The sequence below is a fragment of the Gallus gallus genome, chromosome 8 (genome assembly GCF_016699485.2).
Source record: "Gallus gallus isolate bGalGal1 chromosome 8, bGalGal1.mat.broiler.GRCg7b, whole genome shotgun sequence".
In the NCBI taxonomy this organism is placed as follows: domain Eukaryota; kingdom Metazoa; phylum Chordata; class Aves; order Galliformes; family Phasianidae; genus Gallus; species Gallus gallus.
In genome coordinates this window covers 6,631,077-6,657,336 of record NC_052539.1, presented here as the reverse complement: position 1 = coordinate 6,657,336, position 26,260 = coordinate 6,631,077, and the positions used below count along the sequence as shown (strand labels likewise).

General features: G+C 52.9%; 1 long non-coding RNA gene across 1 annotated transcript; it reads right to left on the bottom strand.

The window, feature by feature from the left end:
* Nucleotides 1–13,945: 13,945 nt before the first annotated feature.
* Nucleotides 13,946–23,312, bottom strand: LOC121113421. Its single transcript, XR_005861893.2, has 3 exons — nucleotides 22,060–23,312; nucleotides 19,073–19,236; nucleotides 13,946–15,453 (listed from the first exon to the last, which is right to left on the bottom strand). It is a non-coding gene; the product is annotated as an uncharacterized LOC121113421 (long non-coding RNA).
* Between the last annotated feature and the right edge of the window lie 2,948 nt (nucleotides 23,313–26,260).

The following is a 26,260-nucleotide window of genomic DNA, read 5'->3' as shown; positions in this document are numbered from 1 at the left end:
GAACCCGGGCACGGCATCCAAGATGCAGCCTCCATCCAGTGTCCCTGCACCCCATCACTCAGGCACTGAGCAGAGCTGTGTGCAGGGAAGAGGCAGCACGTAGCAGCTCTAAGTGGGAAGAAGTCATCCATCTTCAAGCACATGATAACACTGACAACACCGAGCACTCCACCATCAGCGCCCAGCAAGGCATTCCCATCACCTCCAAAAAGTCGGGATCTCCCAGACCAATGGGCAAATGTAGCTCTCAGCTACATCCTCTCATGGAAGGAAGGTGGGAAGCTGATGCCCAGTCTACTAAACCACATTCCCCCAAGCCACGTCCACTGAGGAAGCAGTGAGAGGCAGCAGGGTGTTAAGCTGTCCACTTCAGCCCCGAGTAAAGCTCGGAGCTTCCCCAAAGCCAGCACAGAAGGGAATTGCACAGCTTGCCTGAAAGCAGCTCCAGCCTCCTGAACAGAAACATTGCCATCTAGAGGGCCTCTGCATTGCTCGTTGGAAGGGCCTAGGAAAATCCTTGGTATGACAACACTCAGCCAGCTTTTCTCATCGGGAGAGCTTGATGAGGCTGAAGGCAATGGTTTACCCTGCTCCAGTGTGAGGGAAGGCTTGCCTTGCTCTTAGAAACCTATCTGGAGGGAAATGAGCTGGCAAAGGTTCCCCAGGGCTGTAGGAAGATATCTCCTCCCACAGCAGCTGTGGTGTCCCCTGAGGAAGCACCAGCCAGGTCTGACCAAGGAGTCCATCAAAAAGAGGTGTGTATGAAAGCTCAGCTGTGGCTCTCAAATGCTTTCCATACCCAAGAAAGCACCAGTGATGCAGCAAAGTCCTCTGTAAGCACATGCTCAGGTCCCAGCAGATCTCAAGTTGGGCAGAACACCTGTTCCACAGCAGGGATGCTCAGAGAGCTGACATCTACATTTGTCCAGGGGCGGTCCACAGACCTGGGCACACCACAGCTGTGCTTTGTCCTAGGTGAGCCGTCCAGACCCCGGGCTCATTTGCACACAGAGATAAAAATCTCAGAATCACCAAGGTTAGAAGAGACCTCTGAGATCATCAAGCCCAACCCATCACCACTGTGCCCACTAACCGTATCCCTCAGTGCCACATCTACCCTCGACCCTGCCCAGTAATTTAACTAGGAACAGCACAAACCTCAGCCCTGGGCAGCCCCACAGCTCTCACATCAGCAGAGGATGGGGAACAAGCATCACCTCCAGAAACAAAATGAAGGATGGTGCCTAACCTGCCAGTGTAGTACAGAGAAATATCTCAGCTTTCCAGCACACAGCTACTCAAATAGAGGAGCACAACCCAACTACAATAGAAAAGGATACAGAAAAGCTCTGCAGCCACCACCTTCTTCCTATTCGACTCCTGGCACTCCCACCATTTGTGACAGCTGCTCCAATGAGCACCCAACAACTGCTCTAAGTCACTCCCTGAAGAGCATCAGCTGTAACTTGGATGTTAATTGCTCATTAGCATGAGTCACCTTTCACATCACCATCTGGGATACCCCTCCCCTCCAGCAAGGCTGGAGAGGTGCAGCCCCCCATCCAGGGTAACGTGCTGGGGGAGCACAGTGTGGTCCCAAGGAGGTGCTCTCAGCTTACAGGCTGTGTTTGGATTCATGGGCTGTGGCGCTCAGAGCAGTGGCTCTGGAGGGGTTACGTGTTCTGGCTGTGGTGACTCTGGGCCTTTTGCTGCCTTGTGATTACCTGGCTTTAGCAATTCTGCAGCCAAACAATGATTCTGTGCCATGTGGGACTCTCAAGGACAGCCGTAAGGAGCTGGGCAATATCACCGAGCTGATAATCACTCACCACGTTTACCGACTTCCCAGAAATAAGATAAGCAACCAAAATAAGACATTCCTCCCAGCCAGGCCTTCCCAATTCACTGCTTCGAAGCGCCCCAGCTCCTGGCTGCTTCTGCAGGTTGCATATTAGGAAACATTTCTTCTCTGAAAGAGCAGTGATGCAGTGGCACAGCTGCCCAGGGATGTGGTGCAGTCACCATCCCTGGAGGTGCTCAAGAACCATGGAGATGTGGCACTGAGGGAGATGGTCAGTGGTGGGGATGGGTTGGAGTTGGACTTGGTGATCTTAAAGGCTTTTTCCAACCTTAATGATTCTATGATACATTGCCATCTGTGGCATAGCAGAGCCTGAAAGCAACGGCAGTGCTTGGGGCCCCATGCAAGTAGGCTGGAAGCAGCATCTCTTGCCACCTGGGCATTCACAGTTAACTTTGCCCCATGGTGAGCACACGGGCTCTGCAACTTCAGGCACATCCTCACATCCAGACCGGTGTTTGTAGGGAAGCCTTTGTCAGCAAAGATTAATTTCTGTCATTTGCAGTTTTCTACCTGAGCTACCTTGGAGCCCGAGCTGTCTGGGGAGAAGAAGAAAAGATGATAAAATTCTCGGTGTGTTGATCAGAAGAAGAGTCTCACTGGGTGTCCCACCATCACATCATATTTTTTTTACACTGGTGAATTCAAGGAGGAAGGTAAGAGACTGGGGGGAGGGGGGGGGGTTGGGGGAAGAAGAAAAAAGTCACATTCGAATGAGGGTTTTAAAAATAAACCACTCTTTGGTCTTAATTAGTGCTGGTCCAGACCAGGCAGCCATTAGCGTGCTTGCGCACGGAGCCGCGGTTAGTGCTTGCTAATGGATGAGACACCCCAGGACGGAGCTCCCGGCGCCTCGGAAGCCTCCAGGTGGCTTCTGCTGCCTCTCTTTGTGGTTTGCCCACCATGATGGATGTCTGAGCCCCAGCCCTGCTCTCCACCACACATCATTCGATTTGCCGCAGACGCGGGGCCGGAGGTCTCTGGTAGAGCTCAGCGTGCTGGGAGAGGTCACTGTCTCTTTGAATCACGTCCTCTCAGAGCGCCAAGAAGTGACATCAAGCATTGCCCCCTGCCACCCCCTCGGCGTGGCGGGGACGCCGGGCAGAGAAGGGCTCCACGGGGCGCATCTCTGGCTGCCATCGCCTGATTTATGCCTGCTGTGTCAGACAGACATTTACATAGGCTGGCATGGCTGCGTGCCGCCTTCCCGTTGGCAGCCGCGTGCCAACATCCCCACAGAGCAGGGATGGGGGATGGCTGGAGATAGAGGGGAGGATGCTCAGCCCCCAGACCACCTCACAGCCCCCTCGGAGCTCATTACCTGCTCATACGGGAGATGTGGGCATTTCCTAGCACGGCACTGGGGAATTGACCCTATCCAATGGATGGCTGGCATGAGAGACACGGTCAGGATGCAGACGACAGGACGTTTGCCCCCCGACATCCCATTCCCAACCCACCCCCCACCTACAGCACGGACTCCCCCAAGCCTTTCTTCTGCTCCCTGACCCCGCTCTGCTGGGTGCAGCTGGTCCGTGGATGAGGCAAACAAGCGGTGGCAGGCGGCTCGCAGAGCTGGGAGCAGCCAAAACGCATGAGACAGACCTGGCCTCAGGGCAAGCAGCACCAAACAGAAGGCTGTGCACACCAAGGACCCCCAGCCATCCTGGGACGTGCCTTCCCCCCTTCCCAGCATTCTCAGTTTTAAGTTGCTAAGTGGTCATATTAACACAACGCAGAGCATCTAACCATAGGGCAGGCCCCGTGCTGTGTTCCTCCCCACACCCACCTCTCACAGCCCAGACAGCAGCGCACGTGAGCAGCCACCTGCCAAAACCTTTGGGGGCTCTGGAGCCAGCAGTTAATATTTATGGCAGTCTCCCTGCTGACACCTCTCTCCAGCAGTGCTGGGTACCGCGGGGCTCGCAGGGCAGCACCGTGAGGCTCTCCATCCGAAATCACGTGTTGTCCCATCACCGCTTCTTCACTCCATCACTGCTGCCCGTTGGGACCCCGGGTCAGCACTGGGATGGGGCTGGCACTGCTCTCACTGCGAGGAGTGGTGCATACAGCAAACAAAGTGGCAGGGAGGGGAATGGGGGCACAGGAAGAGATGCTCATTTGTCCTTGGCAGAGCAGCGCACAGCACCAGCAAACACAGCAGCTCTGAGGGCAGAGGAAAGCACTGGCAGCTACAAATTACTAATCAATGTCGGGTAACAACAACAGCAGCTAATAATGAAGGGCTGATCAGCTTACTATGGCAGTAATTATTCCTGACACCAGCTCTCTGAAGGAGCATCCAGGCTTAGCATGCTGTCTACCATGATGATAACCCAAGATAACTGGAGAAATTTCGTGCTGGAGAAAAGGAGGGGGAGAGAGAGAAGGGGGGAAAGCAACTCAGCAATTAGCTAGACTAGTGGTGCTAATTACACTGTGAATGGTGTGCGGGCTTTGTCAGAGCTAACTTTGAGCCTTCCCCAGGATGCTATTGAGGTACGTGAGTGCCAGGGTGCCTCGCACGCAGCAGTCATGACAAATGGTTTTGGCAGCTGGTTTGTTTCTGAGAGCAGCAGAGCTGGCTGCCGCCTGCACCCAGCTCCACGCCAGCCCTTTGCCATCGCTGGTGCTTGGGGAGACAAGCTTCTCATTGCTCTGTCATTTCTGTGGCTCTCCTCTGGATGCGCTCCAACAGGTCCACGTCTCTCCTATGCTGAGGACTCCACATCCAGATGCAGTGTTCCAGGTGAGGTCTCATCAGCGCAGAGCAGAGGGGAAGGATCACCTCCCTCGCCCTGCTGGCCATGCTGCTTTGGATACAGCCCGGGATCCAGTTGGCTTTCTTGGCTGTGAGGGCACACTGTTGACTCATGTCCAGCTGCCATCTACCAGTACCTCCAAGTACCTTTCAGCACAGCTGTGCTCCATCCTTACATCCCCCAGCTTGGTGTCATCAGCAAACTCGCTGAGGGTGCACTCGACCCCATTGTCAGTGTCACTGATGAAGATGTTAAAGAGCACTGGTCCCAGCACTGACCCCTGAGGGACACTGCTCATCACCAACCTCCACCTGAACACTGAGCCATTGACCACCTCTCCCCGGGTATGATCTCATAGCCAGTTCCTCATCCATAGAACAGTCCACCCATCAAACCCATATCTTTCCCATTTGGAGAGAAGGATGTTATGGGTGACCGTGTCAAAGGCCTTAATTTTACCCCTGTCCCTCCATTCCCCATTCCATCTCCCTTCATCTCCACCATTCCCATTCCCCATCTCCTTCCCCATTCAGAAACATGAGATTGGAAACCTTCATTTAACGATGTGTCTGATGGGCGTGTGTTCAAAACACACCACCTTCACCCAGCAAGCTGTGGATATGATGCTCCCTCTGCAAACAGAGACCCCACCATTCCCACCCTCCAAATGAAGACAAGTGCCCACCAACACCCACGGCTTGGCAAAGGAAGACTTCCTAGAGGAACAGTGGTGTGAACGCACATGTGCTACCCCCACACCCGTGTGCTTCGTGCCTCTAGAACAGGTGAGAAAACCATGTAACAGCCCCACAAGCGTGCGATCACACCTGCCTCCCTCACCCGCTTCTCACCCAAGCAGCCGTAAATAAGCGCACAGCTTTCTCGCACCCTTCATTCAGGAGGCTGCCAAACTGCTCTCTCAGCCCTGCGCTCAGGGCGTCCCAAATGTCCTAGCACGTCCCCACACCCACCTCCTACCCTTCTGCCCCCCCCCCAGCACTGCCACGGCGCCCCAAATCCTATTACAGGGCAGTGCCAGGGGGCCGCAGCTCCAACCCTTGCACAAACAAAATCCTATTACAACGGAGATCCTGATTCCAGCCTTTATTTACAGAAATTATTATTACAAGGGACCCTGAGGGAAATCATGGTTGTGGGCTTTATTCGCTGAATTCGTCATTGCGAGGGAAGAAGCCTCGTAAGGCTTTGAGGCAGATAGCGAGATGCAAACTGCCTCTGAGTTACATGTCAGGGAGCGGGGAGGGGAAGGAAAACACCAACCACAGCCTGAGCTGCTGCAGGAGGAGACGAAGGGAAAGGCATGCATATTTCTTTTGTCCAGCCCAAGGCAATTTCCATCAGCAAGGTGCACTAAATCCTTTGTACCGCTTGATTAAATTACAGCTGAGCTAAGCAGAGGCTCATTCTGCAAAAAGGAGCAGCCCAGCCTCAGCATAGTCCGCAGGACAAAGGGCTCCAGCCCCGGCCGGGCAGTGGAGCAGCTGGGGGGATGCTGGGAAGGGAAGGGTGCGGGGAGAAGCTGCAGAGCAGAGGCAGAGCTCCCCACCCAGAGCCATGGGCATTGGGTGGATGGCAGTGCGCAAACAGCCGACAGCTGGGGGAATCGATCCCAGCTCTGATCTGGCGAGCGGTGCCAGCACCGGCACTGAATGCCAATGCCGGGCTGGAGCATCTGCCTTTGGGGGGAGAATACAGATGAGCAGGGGAGCAAAGTCCCGAGATGCCACGTTTGAATGTGCAGGGAACGCTGAGGTCTGAAACCCCAGGCACCATTAAGCCTGCAGCCCAATGCTCAGAGCCCTCACACGCTGCTTTCACAGAATCATAGAATAACAGCATGGTTGGGTTGGAAGGGACCCCAAAGCCTCCCCAGCCCCACCTCTGCCATGGGCTGGCTGCCCCCCAGCTCAGGCTGCCCAGGGCACATCCATGGCCTGGGACACCTCTGGGGATGGGGCACCCACAGTTCTCTGTGCAACCCAAACCTGAACTTGGCCGGTACAGATCGAGGATGCTTTAACCCAATGCAGGCTATGGATGCTCTGGAAGGTCCCACCGGCACAGCCTGGGGTCTGACACCAGCAGGTGACCAGAATGGCTCTCCAGGAGACACCTGGAGAAATGCATGGGGTAACCTCAGCTGCTCAACTTCCTGAAAATGGGGCCGCAGCCAAAATGCTGCCTCCACCAGGAAGGCCATCAGCTTCCTCACCCAGGCACAGTGCAGGGGAACAGGGTGCTGGCCTCTGGGAGCTGTTCACCATCACATCGAGGTGAATCTGGCCATGCAGCCCCTTCCCTCCGTGCTCAGAACGCACTCCGCACCAGCTTTCCATCTCCAGCCACACACAGTGGCACACATACACACACACACACACCCCCAAAAAATCACATGCAGGACGAAAAGTGCCACCCCGGGGAAATCTGCATGCGAGGAAGGCTGAGAGCCTCCCCCCAAAACTGATACAGCACAAGGTTATTCAAATCCCTCTCCTGCCGAGACAGTCTCTTTCAATTTGCTCAGTGGAAGCATTTCACGCCTCACCTGCAGACTGCTTCCTGAAAGAGCAGGAACCATGGAAAAGTTTGAGCACAGCAGAAAGCCAGACCTGGAGCATGCCTCTTCTTTTCTGCCTCTCCCCCACTGAGCAGTGCAAGGAGCTGCCCGTTAAGTGTATGAGCAGCAGAGAGCGGCCCCAAACTGAAGGAACAATGAGGGCCCTCTCTGCAAAGCAGCCGTGCTTTTCCTTCTTTTTTTTACGGCACAATTGGAGGCTAAACTCACACTGAAATAACAGTGCTGGGGATGAGTCAGTCTTCACTCGTTGTCAGCTGGAATGAGGCTGAAATTGCGTCGCTTATCAGCCCTGAGCCAGCAGGGATGTGGCTGTGGGACCTGTGAGCCACGCTGGGGTTTGCTGAGCCCAAAACGGGGGCATTCCCACAGCCCCAGCCGTTGGCTTCGTTCCTCCAGCATTGCTTCAAAACATAAACCAAGTTAAGCCACTGCTTGCAGAGACAGCAACTGCCTCTTGCAGCTGCCTATGGAGGAGAAAGCTTGATGGGGGTTCAAAGGCAATTTTAGCACCAAATTGTGACAAGTTCTTAATGTTTTCAAGCTGAGTCCTGCAGGGTCAATGGATGTAGACTCACTGATCATAATCCTCTGAATAATCACGCCCAGCTCTTGGCTGGCTGCCTGCCTGACTCCGACCCTGCTTTAAAGTCAAGACTACATCTTTCAGCTGCATTTTTTAGGTGGAAAATACTCCCTTACCCCAAAGCTGCAGAGCAGCGAGAGCAGGAGCAGGCAGGAGAGCAGAGAAGGCGAATGTTCAAGGAGAGTCCTTCGGGGGAGAGATCATGGAATCATAGAATCGTTAAGGTTGGAGAAGACCTCTCAGATCACCGAGTCCAGCCCCAACCCATCCCCACCACTGCCCACGTCCCTCAGTGCCCCATCTCCATGGTTCTTCAACACCTCCAGGGATGCTGACCCCACCGCTCCCTGGGCAGCTGTGCCACTGCAGCACCGCTCTTTTGGAGAATAAATGTTTCCTAATACTCAGCCTGAGCCTCTCCTGGCACAACCTGAGGCCATCACTTCTCTCCCCTCCCCAGCTCCACGCAGCCCTTTGCCTGCGGGAGAGCTGCACGTGCCCCCCGTGCCGCATTCAGCCCCAACAGGCCACGACTCGCCAGCACTTTCCTTCTGTAATCTGGAATGCATCAAGCTGTGTAATGCCAGCTCAGGCTCAGTGACTCACGTTGGAGCGGGTATGTGAGAGATCGCCTCTTCCCCAAATACATATAATTTTGGCTGACAGCTGTAATGGGCACTGGAGCCCTGCTCTGCGTGTGAGATGCGGCCAGAGATCACCGCAGCCCCGGTGAGGAGCAGCTCCCTGCCTGGAATGCAAAGGGAGCGGTTGGCATGGCGGCCCGTGCTTCGGGGAGCATGGACCAGACACAGCGAAACTGATAGAGGAGCTGCAGGTTTGTTTGATGATTTAATCGATATGATAATTGTGTTAATTCAGTGGTTTGATACAAAGCCACTTCCTTTCTATTTGATTTAGCCGGGAGAACTTCATTTCACAATTTTCATAGCTCTGGTGATCAAATACACAAGATAGAAAACGTGTTGATCCAGGGCTGGGCCGCAGGACCAACACACCGGGAGAGATCATAGCAGAGGTGCACCCACATCCTTTGGTTCCACCTGGTGATAGAAAGGGGCCGGCGTCAGGTATAGAGTTGTTTCCATTTACAGGGGAAGGAGTAATGAAGCGCCTTCCTCCGGGAGGTACATTTTTGAGCTGTGAGTTGCTTTAACCTTGTTTCCTAAGGAAACCGCAGCCAGAGAAGCCAATTAGCAGCACCACCACCCTTGCCCAAAGGCACGATCACATGATGAGCACCATCCTCATTAGCAACAGCTCGGATCCAGACACTGCAAGAGGCTGATGTGCTGGTGGGAGCTGGCTTGTGCTGGACTGCGGGGTTCCCTGCCCAGGCAGTGCCAGAGGAGCTGTGCTGCGGGCAGTCCCACGGTGTCCCTGCAGGTCCCTCTGCAAGTAGCACCATCCCTCCTGCAAGGAAGAAAAGTTTCCACATTATAAAGGTCTGGACAGCAGCTCCCGCTCCCACCCCGATCAATGAAGCTTGCTAATTAAAAGCAGTTGACCTGAGCAAAGAGCGGCTCAGAGGAGATTAGCCTGAGGGAGACGAGATTTAAGAATTAAATTACTTGACTGCTCTGTTCCGTATTATCCCATAACCCTGGCTCTGCCTCCTCCCACCTGCAGGTAACGCACACGTGTCTGGCCGCCAGGTGACAGCTGGAACACAGCCGGGTGGCACCTCCCACCATCAACCATCCATCAACCCAAGTCCAACCATCAACCCACTCCCACCGTGCCCATGGATCGTGTCCCTCAGTGCCACATCTCCACGTTCCCTGCCGTGCCAACAAGCACGCACACAACCCCATCCAGCACTGAGCAGATGGGCCCTCACTGATGTATTTCCCCAGGTCTGGCACTACAGCACCCGATTAGCAAAAAGCAAACAGAGGGCTGTGCTCTTTGGAGACCTCTCACATCCCGTTTGCTGAGCAGCTCTGCTCACGTCAGCGGGAGCTGCAGAGCCTCTCGAAGCCCTGCTAATAGGAGGGATGTAATGCTGCCTTGCTTCAGGAGAGCTGCCTGCAAACGTGGGGGTTTTTCCATAGGAGAAGAAATTGTGGTGGGGATGTGAAAGACTGTCTCCTTCAAGCGTAGAGATTTGAAGGCCTCCATCATCAAATGAGTGCACAGGAATTTGCCCAGGACATGTGCCATGTGCACAGAATAGTCTTAGGAGAAAAGAGCAGTTGCCTCACAGATCACTTGGGAGTTTGTGGCTGTTCCCCATATAGTCTTGGCACTCATTTTCTCCTAAAAATCACTGTGTTGGAGTTGAGGGGGATAAGAGCAAGAAAAGAAGCCATGGCAATCTGCTTTGTATAGCTCATCTATCCGCCACCCTGTTCTCGCCTGCAACCCATTTCTCCAACCTTCAGAGCCAACTCAGCCTTCCTTCCACGGTCGGGCTCTCTTCTCACTGCCATCCAGCCTGCACCGACCTGCTAGCTGTTTTCCAACCAGCAGGACTTGGATGTGCCTGAAACTGCACTGAACATGAGAGAAAGGCAATTTGTATTTCAACACCCGAACCAAAGTCACGTCCCATTGCTTCCTCCAGTCCCCCGAAATGAACTGTTTGTAGGGTGACACGAGGCTGCACCCAGCAAGAGGAGCTGCTCAGGAATCGGGACTCTGAGACACGACTACCAGGAATAAAAAAGAAGAAGAAGAAAAAAAAAGACACCTACTTGCAAATGTCAACCAAAGAAAAAATAATTCAGGATGAGGAATGTAGGCGCAGCCGAGCTGCATCTCAGCAGGTCAGTAATCCATATTCCTCTTCAGAGGAGGGCGGTGTAGCAGCTGATACGGAGTCAGGCACGCGCTCAGTGCAATAGCAGGGGTGCACTGCAGAGGTGCCTGAGATGCTGAGACACCATACGGCTTGCAAGGCACAGCTGGCCTATGGGGACATCGTGTCTTACCCACTTACGTGGTTTAAGCTGCATAAACGAAGGTGTCTGAGATGTTATCGTATACGGCTGTCAGAATGTGAGCCCCGATTCCCCTGCTGCTGTCCCCCTGTCGCCCCACCGCTTTCATTACCAGGAGGGAGCCGATTGCAAAACCAGCCACATTTTCTTCTGAAGGGAAGAAATTTCGTCAGAAATGCAGAAAAACATCCTCATCTGCCTTGTGAAGAAAGAGACGGCTTCAGAGGAAGCTCCTCTCGCCGGTGACCCCTCCCTCCTGCCCAAAGGCAAGAGAAGCACAGGAAGGCGCGAAGAGAAGCGGCGCTGGGTTGTCCATCAGAGCTGGGTGCTGAGCCATCCCTTCCAGCTACCTGGCTGAAATTCAAATGCGGGATTAGCGTCTCTGGCACATTCTTAATAGGAGGCAAAGGAGAAGAAATGTAATGCTTCCTTCCGGCCTTTCAGATCTATGAACCTCTCCCAGGTAGCAGACAGTCTGGTCCATCAAAAGGAGACTAGAATCAGAAATGAGACCCATTTGTCAGATAAAACTTGCGGGTAGGAGGCACCGGGCTGAATTCCTATCAGGCAGGGATGCTGTAGAACGCCGTAGCAGCTGGGAGCCCCAGTTGGGTGAAGGTCAGGGCTGCTTGGCATTCAGCACAGTCACAGGCCTCTCAGAAAACCAAAAAGAGCAAAGGACGAGCGCTTGCCCTTGGCAGGCTCGCTCCCCTCCAGCTGTGCACGATGGGCTTTGAAGGCTGGGAGCTCAGGGGGCTGGCTGTGGAGAAACCGGGGGGGTTGGGGGGGGGGGGGGGGGGGAGTGGAGATTGGGCAGAAGAGAAAGGCAATCTTTAAAAACAGAAAGTGTTTGCGTTCATCTTCTCTTTGGTCACCAAGGTAGCGCCAGCTGTGCCTCGCATTCTGGGACTGAAAGGAAAACTCCAGCTGGAGCTCCTGAGAATTGGAGGCACTTTCGTGCCTCCTTTACTCTGAATTACGGCTTACATAAAAATGAGGGTGGCAGGCCCTGAAGGTGCCCTTTAGCCATAAAATGGGAAAAGCGCTGCAGAAGGCGTACCTTGATGAAACAGGACCCAAACAGGGACGCACTGAGCATCCCGTGGGGTTGGGGACAGCTGTGCTGAAGTCATCCCAACAGCTCTGGGCACTGCGGGCACTGCTTTCTGCCCAGAGCCATCCAACTGCAGCGAGCAAAGGGGCTGGTGCCACTCTCAGATTTGGATACATCCCATCTCAACCATCAGATCCCTGCAGGCGAGGGGCTCTTCCACCTCCCACCTTGGACACGTACATGGACCAGGAGCTGGGAATCCCTGACCACAGCCAACCCCAGCACCCAAGGAGCTGCCATCTGCACTGCAGCCTTTCTACCGACTTGTTAAGTTTGTGCCCTGATTGCACGCCTCAGGCAGACGACAGTTGCTTTGTGTGGGACTTGGAGGGGGGAAATTTTACAGCTTGGCTGCTGCCAACGCACAGATGTTACCGGCTGGGTCACGGCAAGGTGCTAAAGGCCTTCAGAACAGTTGCAAAGCATTAATTACGTTCCCGCAGCTGTTCTTTAACCCTCACACCCTCCTTTCTTCCAGGGGCTGCCAGAATAACAACTGTGAACGGGAAATCAAAGCAGGAGGCTGTGAAGGGAAGCAAAGCGGAGATGCTAAAGGTTACAAGAAACGGCGCTCCGAAAATAGGCCTTTTTTTTTTTTTAAGGCTGTTTTGTCCCTGCCATTTTCTCAAACGCCTCCTCCTCTCCCACTTGGTGCAGTGCTCCATTCCGACAGCACCCGAGGAGCGAGGAAATGCGCACGCAAACCCAAAGCATCCCAAGGGAGGTTGGCCCATGGGCTTGGACGTGCTTGGGCTCACAAGGCCAGAGGGAATGAGTGAACGGTCAGCAGCCCGTGGGTTGCTCACCCCTCCACCCACCACACTCAGGCACCCAAACGGGCACGGCGTGGGTGGGATGCAGTGGTGACGCAGCAATTAGCCGCATCCCCAGCACCAGGCACCAAAGGAGCTTCTCCATCCCCCTTCTCCCTCCTCCTTCTCCTCGCTCTCAGTCAAATGGAGCAGAACTCCTTTCAAGACTTGCAGATGTTGTGCTTCTGAATCATCTGGTCGCGCGGCTTGCGCTGGTGAGAGGAAACACGATTGCTTCTGGAACCCTTTGTGCTGCAGCTCCCCGCACAATGAGCTCCCGCGCACTTTCAGGCTAAATAACTTTTCATGTTAGAAATGAAGTCGGGGGAAGGAAAAAAAAAAAAAAAACAACACCACAGCCACAACAACAGCAAGCAAACAAGCAGAGGCTGAAGCGACGAGAGAGCGTGCAGAAAAAGCAGCTGTCGTGCCTGCTCATCTTCCCTACTGCGGCATCTTCCAGCACCTTCCAGGTTTACAGAGGCAGAAAAGCAGAAGATGACAAGCTCTGCCTGACATCTCCTGGGCTTCTTCAGCTGGAGATGGCCACGACTCAGCACTGTCTGAGCCCTGAGCTTCTGTGTAACGGGCTCGGACAGCTGCCCATCCCCTCATCTGCTGCTGGCACCCATTTCAGCTCCACCACAATCGTTGGAGCTGCAGTAACTGTACAAGTCTAATGTGAAATCACAGAAAGGGATCCGTGAGGGCATTACACACCCTAAGCTCCGGGGCCATGGAACACCACCCCAGCCCACCTCTCTTCTCAGGCTGTGCCCTTCACACCACGCAGACACCAGGACAGACCCACAGCCAGACGACACCAGGAAGAAGGCTTTCCTGGAGCAGACTTTGCATTTAGGCACCTCCGGAAACTCCCATAGTGCTTCAATATCACAGAAGGAGACAACATTTCCATCTGCCTAATAGAGTTCTTCAGCCACACGCAGTCACGTGGCCAAAGCCAGAGATTTCAGAGCAGCGCTCAGCCGAGACTCTTGATTTCGGCGGAATAATTTAACACCCCACTCTCACAGAGCACTTTTGCCTCCAGATATCCGAGCGGTTCAGAGGGCAGGGTCGGCTCATCCAGCAAAACAAAAAACACAAACCAAATGAGCAGCACAACTCGCATCACCTCTGATCCAGGAGCAGCAGCTCCTACCTGCCCGCACCCGCTGTCCCAGCGCGGGCGGCTCCTGCAGCAGCTCTCCTCTGATCTCTCTGCTTCTTCTTCCGAGCACTTTTGTATTCTTTTTTTTTTTTTTTTTTCCTTTATCATTTTCTGCCTCCAAGTTGCAGTTACTTAAATTTCACGGAGGGGCTGACATGTTCTGATGAAGACGATCCCATCGGTGTTATTGTCTGGCTGCCAGCTCCTGGGAAACAGGCAAGGCACGAGGGCGGATGCTGTTTTTAACCAGAGGCCACGTCTGACTCGAGCGTTCGGGGAGCTAATGAGCACCGTGCAGTGGGAGGGAGGGCTGGGGAAAGCAAACACAGAAAGCTTTATCTGTATATTTCATTCTTTTTGTTAAGCCAGGGACTTGGAGTGGGGGAGTCGGGGGGTTGTTTAAATGCAGGGCGACAGGTTTGGGGCTGGAGCAGACTGCTGGGGCATCCTAAATGGCCCTGGGTCTCCGAGGTTGAGATGGCGTGGACTCGCTGTTAGAAAGAAGGAGACAGACAGCTTAGCAGGGTCTGTTGTGACAGGGCAAGGGGAAATGGGTTCAAACTAAAGGAGAGGAGATTTAGACTGGATAGAACGAAAGAGTTTTGTAACAAGAAGGGCGGTGAGGCAGTGGCACAGGCTGCCCAGAGTGGTGGTGGTGCCCCATCCCTGCAGACATCAAGGGCAGGCTGGATGGGCTGTGGGCACTGATGGAGCTGTGGGTGTCCCTGCTCAGTGCAGGCAGTGGGACCAGATGGCCTTGAAGGGTCCCTTTCTACTCAAATAATTCTATGGTTCTACACCTCTGCATGCACAGGGAGGGTCTGTGCAGTGGGGTTCCTGCTCCCAGGCTGCCCACAGCCCCCGGGGTGCACTGCCAGTCACATCTAGAAAAGATGGATGGGATGAGCACTTCTGATGCTAATCCCCTTGAAGCAGCAGAGAAAAGGTTAAAAAAAGGAGATTTATAGGCATATATCTTTGCCAGAACTACCAGGTGATCATGTGTACACATTTCTCTACTCTAAGACCTAATTTTCCACCATTTCCCTTGATTTGCTGTTCCTTTTCTCCCATTTCCTTGATTTAGGGCCCAATTATTTCTTGTCCTCTTGCCAGTGAAACAAAATATTTCATAAGCACTCCTGCCGCCTCTTCCCACTCCCTCCCTCCTCTGGATGCTGGTCTCAATGCCTGACTCACGCCTCATGTTCTGCAAAATTTAGAGTATTTTAGTGAACACCTAACGATGATTTTACCATTTTTCACAGTGATGCAAATGGGCTTTGGCACCGACCAGCTCAGCGCTGGAATCCAAGCGAGCCCCTGTCTGCCTGCAGCACTGGCAGGGCTTGGCAAGGCAGCCCCTGGGGATCATCACCTGGGAACGATTACCTCCAGGTGGGGCCATTTGCATCCTTTGCTTCAGGCTGGCTTGGTGGAGACACTGCTGGTACAGGGAGAAGGCAGACGGGTAAACTCCACAGCTCCTGAGCAGCATGCAGGTCTAAGCAGGACTGCCACCCCAACACAAGTAGGCCCAGGGTATGGTCCTTGTCCATAAGGATGCAGGCAATGAATTCTGCTCCCGCTAGAAGGAGACACAGAGAATAAGGAAAGGACAATGCCTGTCCCCAGTGGGCTCTCAGTCTACTCTTCCAGGTACAGTCAGATCTGACAAGCTCTCCATCACTGGGGCCCACCCCACACCAGGGCACAGACTGATAGATGCCCGTACACTGAGCATCAGCCCTTGGGAACAGCTCCAGGCAAACGCTCTCTTCTCCCCTTGGAACAGTGGTTTTACAACAGCTTTCCATCCTTCCTCCTCCCCCTGCCCAGGCCCGCACAATCACGGCACATAGCATTTCTATAGCATCCTCCTACCAGTCCCCATAATCATTTCCAAACCTGTCACAATACAGCACAACCATGAAAAAGACAGTTAAAATGCTATTTCAACACCAGCAACCTTTCTCAGGGAGATATATTTGTGAAGTTTTGTGAGAAAGGCTCGGAGAATGACTGCACAGATCAGAAGTTCCCCAGCCTGTGAGTGGGGAGAAAAAGCTGTTTTCCCTGAACCAAGCAGAGCAAGGACTCAAAGCTGGGTCTGCTCTATCCTGAACTCATGTCTCGTGCCCCAGCTCCAGTCTCTCTCACAGTCAGCGTGTCTTTTGTGCACACGTATCCAGTGAGGGCATCTCCAGGGGCTCCAGGGAATGGGCTGCCCAGGGAGGTGATGGGGTCACCATCCCTGGAGATGTTACAGAACCATGGAGATGTGGCACTGAGGGATGTGGGCAGGGTGGGGTGGGTTGGATTTGGGATCTTAGTGGCCTTTCCAACCTCAGTGATTCTGTGATCCTATGAAAGATACTGAGCATTTGGAGAAGAGGATATAGAGGAAGGAATGGGATGAGGTTCTCTGTGGCAAATGCTCACAGTTATTTCGAGCTCCGTCTGCTTTTCAATCCAAACAGAAAATTGTCACAGCATGGGATGGTTTCCAAAAGAGATGTTGGAAACTTGGCTCCGTGTTCCACCACCACTGATGGGGTCAAGAGAGACGGACACGCTGAGAGACACAGAGCCCTGGCAGTAACCAGACCTTAAAACATTGTAATGGGAAGCCCTGGAAGGGCTAAAACAAAATTCTCACTCTCCACGGCAGAGCCTAGCCTCAGCACCCAGCAAGCTGCTGACAGCCCATTCACACCTTGCACACAGCCTGGAGGAGGAGTTAAGCTGGACAGTGCTGTTTAGCCACACTGAACTTCTCGCTGCTCGGTTATGGGATTGGGTAACCTCTCCAAATAGCTTTGCAAAATATTTGATCACTAAATGCCACGAGAGAGAAATTGCTTCTCTGCTAACATGAGAAAGGACTGATGTCCCTTTCCAAAACATGGTATGATCAGCTCTGCCAACTGTGTTGGCCTGGCATTCGCTAGATTAATGTCACTTTTAATTTCTCATGTGACTGGCTGGCTGGAAGCATCCCTTGCAGGTGGTGCTGGCTCACCCTGAGCACCCTGCACTCTGCAGGGCCCATCTTATGCAGCAGACCAGCTTCCCTTCAAGGTGCTGTCAGCCTGGCACGGACTAGACGGTCCCCTAGAGCTGGCACATGACAGTTTGTGTTCCCAGCAAGTACCAGCACAGGGCTCAGCAGCCCTGAGAAGTAGTGGAAATGGCAAAAGCTGGCCCTCAGGGTAGTTTTATACCGGATGGAGGTATTCCAGGTTGTAAAGCGTACGGAAAGGCAAACATGCTTCTTCCCTCATCCTTCCCCAGAGGAAAGGAGATAAATGTGCAGTCTGGCGTTCACAGCCCAGGGCAAGGCAAGTGCAGTGTCCTAAGTGACAGCTAACAGAAGTAGGGAGAGAAGAGTGCACAGCTCACAGACAGCACACCTGGCCTGCCCAGTGCTGAAACAGAGCCAGCGTGCTATCCTACCCAACCTACCCCTGGCAAGCCCACCGCAGGTCCTTTACAGCCTCTCCCAGCAGGCTCTGGGCTGAGATGCTCATTAGAACCCTGACCCTGAGCAAATGATGACTCGTGGGATAACAAGACTACTGCAGGAAAGCTGTGCAGGGGCTCCACGTGGTTATTCTGCTACCGAAAGAAACCTCCCCCATCTGATTTGATCATTACATGAGCTCAGGAAGGAACCGCATTTGGTCCTTGGAGAGCTCACTAAGTTAGTATTTCGGTAGGAAACGGGTGCCTGTGCACCAGAATCTAAATATAGCTTTGAAAAATAAAACCAAGCTCCACTCCATCTGATCAAGAGAACAGTCTTCAGAGGGTAAACCAAGACAGGCGTCCTTGCGCAGATTTATGAGGTGTCTGAATAACAACTTGGAGAGGTCTGAACCAAATCCATCCCTTGAGTGGTAGCGCAACTACATAACCCCAAAGTCCAGCTATAACCTCCTTTGCTGCCTGCCAAAATTCATGAAGAGAATAGGAGAGATCCCTTAATGACCTTCATCAGTGACTCAGATGACCGGACACAGCACACTGTCTGCAAGTTCACAGATGATACAAGATGGGGAGGAACGGCCAGCAGAGCAGATGGTTGTGCTGGCCCTTTGCAGGGACCTCAGCAGGCCAGAGAGATGGGCAGATGGGAGTCTCGTGAAGGGAAAGCCCTGAATGTGGGCAAGCACAACTGCATGCACAGGGAAGAGGGAGCCAGACCCATCTCAGGAGTCCAACTTAAACACAAGAAATTTTGTTTAAATATAAGAACTTCTGGAACACTTGATGCCAAAGGAGCACCCATCCTTGGAGGTACTCGAAGTCTCTCTCCCTGAGGACAACCCAATGCTGTTGTCCCAGGCAGCCCACTCCATCTGACCCAACTGTGAGCAGGAAGGTCAGAAAAGATGAGCTCCCTCCAACCCCATGAGCTCTTCTGCGATTGGACACGGGATTCGTGGTACTCTTTTTATGAGGCAGGTAATGTGTTGAGAGCCACGGCACATCTTCTGTCCCTTGTCCCACCTTGCTGACTTCTAGCAAAGAGCTGGATTCCAAGAGCTCTGGCACTTTTCCCAAAAGAAGCCATTAAAAAATACTTACAGGCTTCAAACCTTGGGAAAGAAGATATTTGCCAGATCAGTTTTTCCATTCATCTATGGGATAGGATGAGATCATAAGAGCAGGGACAACAGAAATCCTACAACACGCAGTTCTTCAAATGCTAGAACATCTCTGCAAGACTGAAGAAAAAAATATAAAGAAACAACATGAGAGAGAAAGATGAAACTTGGTTTACTGGACCCTCCTAATGGAGCTCTAGTGCCTAGGATCAAAGATTAGTTGATTAAAATCCAATTTCAAAGCTTATTAACTTTTGAATGAGAAATGCTGCTATGTGAGCTAACTCGGGCAGGCTATTTCTGGCTTGGTAGAAGTGGCTGGTGGGGAAAAAACAGCTCTTTGCTTATCAGCATCTAGCTTAGACCCAGACAAGGCAGGAGAACTCAAGATGGCCTTTAAGGTTTCTTCCGGCTCCAATGATTCTGTGATCCCATCCCATTCTGAGCTGCACCCCAGTACTCCCATCTGAGCCCGCCAGCCCTTTAGCATCCAACCCCACATAGCCACAGGACCATGCACTGACACAGCAAAGCCGCCTGTCCCTGGTTCAAGGAGGTTTTTTCTTCTGTAGGTAAGAAAACACAGGGTTTTAATACCTGTAGTGTTGAAGGAGGCAGGAGCTGCGTTGACTTCTGGAGGATGAACACTCAGGGGTTCTGTTGGCTGTTGCTGGTCCAGAGCATCCTCCCTGCACACTGATGGGAGCCATTCCATAGGACTCCTGCTCTTGCTGATCAGGTCCAGTCCTCAGACTTCTGTACTGTGAGGTGACACAGCAGTGAGACGGGATGCCCAGAAAGGTGATGGAGTCTTCTTCTCTGGTGATATTCAAGCCCCAGCTGGGCACTTTCCTGTGTGACCTACTATAGGGGACTGCTTTAGCAGCAGGGTTGGACTGGGGGATCCCCAGAGGTCCCTTCCAACCCCACGATTCTGTGGTTCAGAATAGGAAATTGGTTATTCCCACACACAGCGCTGCAATCACTGAGCAAGGACTCAAGGGCTGCTTCCCACAACACATGGTGCCTCTGGGAATGGGAGCACAACCTTGGGCAGCACAACCCAAAACCCACCTCCAGCTCCACCAAACACACAAGTGAGAGCAGCTGCCCTCTCCATATAACAACAGAAGGAAGAGGGTAGGGCACAGGCCAAGAGGAAGAGGGTTCCCACGTGCAATAACCCCATATGTTAACACCAAACGCTCAAGTCCTTAATTTGTTTCATCCTATAGTCACCAAAACGTAAACATCACTCCCAGTCCTGCTTCTGTATTTATTCATATGGCTGTGGTTACTATAATCATCGCACCGGCGATGCTTTAGTTGCTATTACAAATACACAAACTCACACGCCCATTGAAATCCATGTGCAGGCACGCGCACGCTCACGCTCACTCCCCTCCCTCTTGAGAAATGGGCCCGTTCCGCTTTCTTCTGCTACTGATAAAATATTGATTAGGGAATTTGAAAATTTGAAATGATTTAGGAGTCCCTGGATGGGAAACGTAATGTACTGTGCCGGTCGCATTATGAGCCATCCATCACCTGTCAGCAAGCAGCAAGAAAGTGACAGAATCAATACAAACGTGTCTGAAGATGGGTTTAACTCATTTCCCTTCCCCCTCGGGCAATGACTGGAGCATCCCAGCCCGAGGAGAAGGGAGGTTTGGGAAGCAACACGAGGCCAGCCTTCACTCACCTGGAGTGCAAAGGGGTCTGTCCCTAAAGCCTGCCGCTGCTGGTAAACAATGCCAGCTCCCGTCTCTCACAGCACGCAGAGTCTGTGCCCTGTGACATCCTCCCAGAGACTGACACAGCATCATTCTGCTGCAGGACGGAGCAGGCTGAGCAGTGCCAAGGTGTGAAGCCCTGCCTTGCTTCCCTAACCCATTGCTGCCCATTGCCTCCCTATGGACATCTCAGCAGCACCATCCCTCCTGCACAGCTCACCTCTAGGCAGCACTCAGTTCATTACACCATACGGCTCGCTCCCTAAGCGCCTGCTGTTCTTTCTAGGTTCAAGAACCTTTTAAAATAAAGGAGTGGGGGAAAAAAAGAAATAATCCATCTGTAGGGTGATATATTGTGCTCCCATACTTTGCAGATGGATTCAATTGGCCTGTGATCCTATTTTGCAGATTCTCTCAGAGCACCGTAATTCATCCTGCAGGATATTTCAAATGAGACTGGACAGAGAACGGGAGGAATGACAGAAGCAGAGCACCCTGCCACGCGGGCACAGTGACCAGGCAGGCTATTGCTCATGCATTATTAGAGCTAATTATTCAGAGGGCACACCACAGGAGGTGATGGCGATACAAGGGCAGCTCAAACAAGCCCAATGGAGCAGCCTGAGCTCAGAGAGAGAGCCCGCTCCCAAAAGCAGTTCCCTGCCTGCTCACCATGGGCAAACATGAGCACCAGCCGTGTAGCATGCATGGGCAGCCTGATCTGGTGCCTGATTTAGTGGTAGGTAAGCAGCAACGGCAGGGAGTTGGAGGTGGATGGTCTTTGAGGTCCCTTCCAACCCAGCCGTTCTGTGATGCTATGATTCTTTCTGCGAGGGAGAAACTTCAGTCTTCAGACGGTGCCAAAGTACCAAATTTGCATGAGGCTTAGCCCTCCTAACGTGAGCAGCGGGAGCCAGAAGAGAGCAACAGCCCGGCCCCGTCATTGCTGCTGGTGGTAAAGCTTCTTACAGAAAAAGAAATCTCATTTATTTTGCCTTTAGTTCCATTATTTAATAGACTGCAAAACCCTTAACATGAGAGTGAGTTACTGCGTCTGTGCAATTCACTCCGGATACGTCCCTTCTACCTTACCATCCCTAATAGACTCTATAAATGGCTTCCAAATCCAGCAGAAGTGGTCTATTTGCTGCCTAGTATACCATGTAATCTTTTGCAGAGGTGGTATTGATCTTGTTAAACCTGCAGCCATTGAGTCCTCAAATGCGTCTCAGCATTTGCTTTCTACAGCAGAGCCCCTCTTCTGGCCACGCAGCAAGGCTCAGGTGAGAGCAGCAGCCTACCTTGACCTGCAGACACAATGGTCTCCGGGTTTCTGAGAACAATTTAATTGTCAGTAGAGCCAACGGCTGCAAGGGATGCAGTCAGAAGCAATACCCAGTCTTGGGAAGAAATGTCTGAGTCATTTTAACTGTCAGGGATAGAAGTTAAGGACTAATTCAGCCCATAACAGGTACTGAGTGCTGAGCCCAGGAGCAGTTTGGCTCGTGGCTAATGGACTTTCACAGTAAGGCTGGCTCATAGCTCACAGCTCCAGGGTGCTCACAAGATTCACCTTGCTCTGGCCTTGCCAAACTTTCCTCACGTATTGACAAAGGGAGAAAGTTGTGCTGTTATTTGCACTGTCCTCTCCCAACAGCTCTAGGTGAGGCATCTTAGAATCATTGGACTATTGGAAAAGACCTCTCAGATCACCAAGCCCAACGCCAGCCCATCCCCACCACTGCCCACATCCCTCAATGCCACATCTCCATGGTTCTTCAACACCTCCAGGGATGGTGACCTTCCCAGACAGCGTGTGCCAAAACTTGTAACCATCCATCCCAGCATTACCTGCTCCTCAGCATGACAGAAGATGAAGGGACAGCCCAGGAACCAGATCCTGAAGAGCCAGTCTGGGATCTTCCCTTCTGAAAAGGAAGATAGGGGAGCAAAGTTGAGTCTAGCCAGAAACTTAACTCAGCGCTGATATGCTCAGATACGTTACCAGCATCCAAGGAGAGGACAGATGGCAGCTCTGCAGAGCAACATTAGGACCATGACTAGTGTCTTTCTCCTAGACAGGGCTCTCGTGCTGCCAGCTTCCATCAATAACCAAGGGAGGTGATAAGCAACAGCTGCCTGGCCCAGAGGCACTGGGGTGCCAAGCGGAAAGGAGAGGGATGTGGTTCTCACCCTCTGACATCCACACTGCCCCAGTTGTGTCAGTGCTGCTCTTCAGCCCATCCATCATGGGGCTGCTTCCTTCTGGGGTGCAGGGCCAGTGAAGGTTGCTGCACACGTAGGACCATTTGTCTTCTTGGGTTGTTGGGACAACAGGCCTGACAGTCCCATCCATTATCCCACAAAGCAGAGCCCAAACACATCCTCACAGTGGCAGGGGACAACTGTAGGGACCAGGGGGGCACCACAAGCTGTGTGGTTTCCTGCTCCTGTAGCCTTGAGGAAAGGCAAAGTAGTAACACCATCCGAGCATTGAAATCCCTGCAGGAATTATAGAGGGGTAAGCCCCACAAACAGAACCTTTTGCTCATCACCTGCAATCCTACCTTAGCCAAGAGTCATCCGTATCTAGATGGTGCCCACATGTCCCAGAGCAGTGCTTCAGGACCCATAACCCAGAGAAGAACAAGCTTGTATGATGGCTGCTCCAAAAGTGATGCCTTCTATTTTACTATGCCAGCCCACAATGTCAGAGGCAGATGGTAGTGTTACAGCAGTAGAGGTTGAACCTTTCCACCAATATCCCATTATATGTTATTGTATTCTTACCTACTGCGGTTTCCATGGAAATAAATAGAAAGCACGATCCAGCTACTCACTGTGACCCGTGGCTGCCCAGCAGAGCAGGAACCCAGGGCAGTGAGACACTGGAACAGAGAGGTGGTGGTGTCCCATTCCCTGCAGACATCAAGGTCAGGCTGGATGGGCTCTGAGCACTGATGGAGCTGCGAGTGTCCCTGTTCAGCGCAGGGAGTGGAACCAGATGGCCTCTAAGGGTCCCTTCCAACTCAAACGATGCTGTAACTCTACGAACCCAGGCACCACCAGGCCCAGGAGCCATTCAGGACACAGCCAGGAGCCAGACACCAAGCCAGGGCTTAGTAGAAAGGAGCCTGTCATAGGTGGGGAGGAGGGGAGACAGCTCTTCAGGCAAATCATTTCATCTGCCTCGAGAAAACAGGCTGTTAAAATGATGGAAAGAGATGGGTTGTTTGAGCAGTCTCAGAGCTGCTTTCAGAGAAGGCTTCTACGTAGGAACGTTGATTGCAAATACTTATTAACTGCTCCTTCATTTTCAAAGAGACTTGATGCATATGTTTACATATTTTGATACATTTTTATTAATCCTACTTACTGTTTAATTCCCTACCCTGCCCAGAAGAACTGTCACCAAGCAACCCACACGCAGCTGCAACTTCTGCAAGGCAGGCGTGGGTACAAGAAGAAACATAAGCGTCTGCACCGAGGAACACTTCTTCTGCTTGAGCTGAGAGGGCTGTTTGGATCACAGCCTCCCAAAAAGAGGGTCTTCCTGCAGAGCATTGTGTCATCCTGCAGGGCATTGGGTCATCCAGCCCTTTGGGGCTGCGTTCAGGCCCGCTGACAAGACTTACCTGCCATGACATTGCCAAATTCCCTTTTAAAGGCTCACGATATTTCTGGTCTCCTGACATCCCAGGACGACAAGCTGCCACGGCTGACTTACTTCCCCCAAATACACACAGCTCTGTAACGCAGTTCGGTTCAAACCTGCATTGCTCCAAACCCGCACGGAGGCTGAAGCTTTCAGCAGGCAACCCCAGCTCCTTGCACTGCAGGAAACAACACGCCACTGCTTCCTAATCACCTCCTCAGCACTGCTTAGAACCGCGTGGGTCTCTCACCAGCCCTCCTCGCTCCATCTTTTCCAGGCTGCCGCATCCTAACCTGGTTCATCCTCACACAGGAGCTGCAAGGCACCGCAGCGGGGCACAGGCTCTCCTCCTGGAGCCTCTCCTCCCATGAAGTACCTGAAGGTCTGTTTGTTGTAAGCAGGGCTTGAGAGCAGGCAGGTAAGAAGTAGAGACACACCGCAAAGGATGGAGAAGGATCCCAACCCCTCTTGCATGACAGTTGGGTGCAATCCCAACCCAACACCCGCAACGCTCACCTTGCCCTACAGCAAATCATCCCAGCAACCAGCAGAGCTCACCCACACATGCATAGCTCTCAGTCAAAAGGGCCCTACCATAGAGAAAACAGCAGCAGGCCTTTCTGCATGCACAGAGCTCATCCCTCCCTCATTGCAACCATGCGGTCCCGGGGGCCTTAATTAACGGGCATGCCTTCTCACTGGGAGCCGCACTGCTGGAACATTTACATGTTAAACTCCTTTGGACAAGTTCACAGGCGGGCAGCTAATCCTCTCCCTGGTCTCAATGTCACATCAATCTCCTGTCGGAAGATGAGCTCTCACCATCAGGGGTTTTAAACTAATGAGATGCACCGAGGCCTTCCACTCTGGGAATAGCAGATGCAGTGGGATTCCATTTCGCTTGATTTTTCATGCGTTTTTCTCTTTGTAATTAACACCAACCAGCACGCAACTTCTCTTCATCTCTACCACCAGATACCGTCTCCACTCATGACAAACACGTCAAGAAAGGTGATGCTTTTACCCTATGCTGTCAGAGGCTTCTAACTTTTTCGCTTTTTTCGTCTCTCCAACAGTAATTCACAGCCCTGAGATGATACATTCGGCTCTTAAGATCTCCAAGAGCAGCATAGGTCCCTCAGCATCACAGGTGCAGGAGGCACTGGGGGTTGTGCCTGCCCCCCACCCCACTGTTTGCCCAGGGCTGAAGGAGAGCCGAAATCAGCCTCTGTGATGCTCATGGGACCCTTCCAAATGGGAACATTCCATGATTCCAAGGTGCTGTCCCATTAACAACAACACGTGCCACCTGAAGCTGCAACCAACAGCATCACAGACATCAGATATCCTCCAAAGTCCCGAGCAGCGCTTTGGAGCAGAGGTCACAACCACTTTATTACAGCTCCCATCACGGAGTTCCCTGCGGAGCAAAGCAGCTCCAAACGAGCCCTGGGTGGTCCACAGTGACAGCCAGCACCGCGGGACACCGGAGGCTTCGTTAATATTCATGTCCCAGTGACACCGGAGCGAGCAATGAAAGCTTGCTTCGTACAGCAGATCAGTAAGTGACCTCGGACAGCCAGCTGCACGGCGGGTGTCACCGGGAGCTGAAGGAACAGAGACAAGGTCATCACCCGGCACTTCATCTAATAAATAACAGCTCTAAAAGATCACAGCCCCGCCGAGCCCGGTGGGACACAGGCACTGAGCGCAGCCGGGAGGGGGATGCCGGAAGAACGAGCTGAACGCAGCGGTATCTCCTTGCGCGGTGTGGAAGCAGCATCTCAAAGCACCTCATCAGGTATGCGATTCCTAAATACATCGCTGCTCAGGGCGCGGTTGGCTCCAGATGCAGGTGATGCCCGCAGGCTGCCCCACAAGCAGCCCCATTCTGTCCGACAGGGGGAGAAAGTGCACACCCTCACTACTAATGAGCAATGAGCTCCGTCAGCCAGTTACCCATTCTGGGCTTCCACGCGCTGCTGCAAGCCAAGGGTGAGTTCCCAGCGGCACCAGACCCATTCACACCCCCAACCCCCCAAGCTGAGGCTGCCCGTGGCCCCATCCATGGCCTTGGGGACCTCGACGGGTGGGGCACGCGCAACTCCTGCACCCTCCCAACCGCTCCGTATACCGCCGCTCCCCCACTCCCAGCACGAGGCGGGGCGGGGCCGCCGTCATTAGCATACACCGCAGAGCATGCCGGGTAACTCGCCCTACTCTAAAAGGGTTCCGGAACCAGAGCTGTATATAGGCACTTCCACAAAGTGCGCAAACGTCCGGAGGAAGCTCACCGTCGAGGCCACGCACTGGGTGTCCGTCACCCGCGCTTCTCCGCCTCGGGGAAGGTCTGAGGGAAGGGCCATGAGGCGGCTCCAGCAGAGCCCCGCCCGCGTG